Raw genomic sequence first — 2,537 nt, 5'->3', positions numbered from 1 at the left:
AGACTTATTGGGGGAGCCATCTGGGCGTCCTTTCGATTTCTACGTACTGTACGGGACACCCAAAAGGAAGAAGAGAGTGCCTCGCTCTGAGAAGTATGGGTCACCTCCAAAAATAATGCCTCCTCCCACAGGTTGGATAACCGATGAGGAAGCATTAGAAAAAAGTAAGAAGGAAATTCAGGAGACAGAGGATCAGCGTGACATACTGCACGTCGACCTATCACAAGGGGATAATTCGACAGAAAACAAGCAAGAGGTAGAAATAAAGGCTGCCGAAAAGGTTGTTTTTAAACGGCCAGCCATGAAGTTGACAAAACACCTGAGGCCATTATACGTTAAAGCTCTAGTTAACGGCGTCCCAGTGGCAAAAGTGCTTGTCGACAATGGAGCAGCTATAAACACTATTCCATCTAGGATGACGAGAAAGCTCGCAAAGACAGAGGGTGATATGATTCCTACAGAAGTCATCCTCACTAGCTTCAATGGAGGAGCAACTTCAGCTAAGGGAGTTATGCCATTGGACATAACTATAGGTACGACTACTAGGACCACTGTCTTCTTTGTAATAGATGGTCCTACTAGTTACAACGTGCTCCTAGGAAGGGATTGGATACACGAAAGTCGATGTGTGCCCTCGTCGCTCCATCAATGCCTGATTTTTTGGAATGACAAAGGCGAAGCAGAGGTGGTACAGGCCGATCATAGGCCTTTTGTCGCAGAAGTAAATTCAGTGGAAAAGTTCATGTACGAAGAAAACTATGGACCTGTCAGAGTGGTACAAGACGGGAAAAAACTCAGGTTGTCGCGGAAAGAGAAGAACCATTCTTAGTGGACGCACTCACTGAGATGTTCAAACAGATGAGGCCAAATATAGTGGCCCTGGGAGAGCCAGTGATTGGCAAAAGAATAATCAAGGAATCTTGAATGGATTCTGAATTGCAAAAGCAAATGGCCGATATTCAGGCCTTCAAAGCCAGACTGATGGCTTTCAATAAGGAATGCAATGACAAAGCGAAGGAAGAGACTGCCCTAAAAGCGCTGAAGGACAAGTTGGCAGTATTCGAGTTAGAGCAAAGCCTTGGCCGAGAAGTCAACAAGGTGGACTTTTTGGAAGAGGAAGTACTTACAAAAGAATTGGACGACAAAGTGATGCGGATTGCCAAACCTGGATACGCTCAAGCACAAGACCCTCTGATCAAAGTAAATATTGACGATGAAGGAGGAGATCACCCAACGTTCATCAGCCAGATGCTCGACCAAGAGGTTAGTAACAAATTAATCGCTTTGTTAAAATAGTACAAAGATTGTTTTGTTTGGAAATATGAACAAATGCCTGGTTTAGATAGAGACTTGGTGGAACATAGGTTACCGACTAAGCCTAATTTTAAACCTCATAGGCAACCTCCTAGGCGTTTTGCTTCTAATGTACTCCCTGAGATTAAGAAACAGATAGAGCGATTATTGAAAGCAGGTTTTATAAGAACAGCCAGATATGTTGAATGGTTGTCGAATATTGTGTCAGTACTAAAAAAGAATGGTAAACTAAGGGTGTATATAGACTTTAGAAATTTGAACATAGCTACACCCAAGGATGAGTATCCAATGCCCACGGTGGATTCTTTAGTAGATTCAACTGCTGGACATGTCATGTATTCTTTCATGGATGGGTATTTAGGATACAATCAAATTTATATAGTTGAAGAAGACATACACAAGACTGTCTTTAGATGCCCTGGGTCTCTAGGATGTTTTGAATGGGTGGTCATGCCTTTCGGCCTAAAAAATGTAGGGGCAACTTATCAAAGGGCAATGAATTTAATCTTTCACGACATGATAGGCAAGTTTGTTGAGGTGTATGTAGACGACATAGTAGTCAAGTCTATTAAAGAAAAAGACCATTTCGAACAGTTAAAATGTTCGTTTGAACGAATGAGGAAATATAAGCTAAAGTTGAATCCCTTGAAGTGTGCATTTGGTGTTAATGCAGGGAACTTTCTTGGTTTTTTAGTACACAAGAGAGGGATTGAACTTGATAAAAATAAAGCGAAGGCCATCCTAGAAGTCAAATCACCTAGCAATAAAAAGGAGTTGCAAAGGTTTCTAGGCCAAGTAAATTTTTTAAGACGCTTTATTTCTAACTGTGCAGGGCGAACTAAAATTTTTTCGCCGCTATTAAAGTTGAAAAATCAGGACGAATTCGTCTGGAAAGAAGAACATCAAAAGGCTTTTGAAAGCCTGAAGACATACCTATCAAGTCCACTAGTATTGGTGTCACCAATCCAGGGACGGCCAATGAAAGTGTATGTATCGGCTGAAAAAGAATCAATAGCTGGAATGGTCGCACAGGAAGACCAATTTGGTAAAGAAACGGCAATTTATTATTTAAGTAGACGGTTAACGAAATGTGAATGTAATTACTCTGTTGTTGAAAAACTGTGTCTAGCACTGTATTTCACATGTACAAAATTAAGGGCTTATTTACGGCCCGTAACCGTTTATTTAATTTCTAAAGTAAATTTAGTCAAATATATGTTCTC

This window comes from Olea europaea, chromosome 3 (genome assembly GCF_002742605.1).
Source record: "Olea europaea var. sylvestris chromosome 3, O_europaea_v1, whole genome shotgun sequence".
NCBI lineage: Eukaryota > Viridiplantae > Streptophyta > Magnoliopsida > Lamiales > Oleaceae > Olea > Olea europaea.
Note: the sequence above shows the minus strand (reverse complement) of the source record.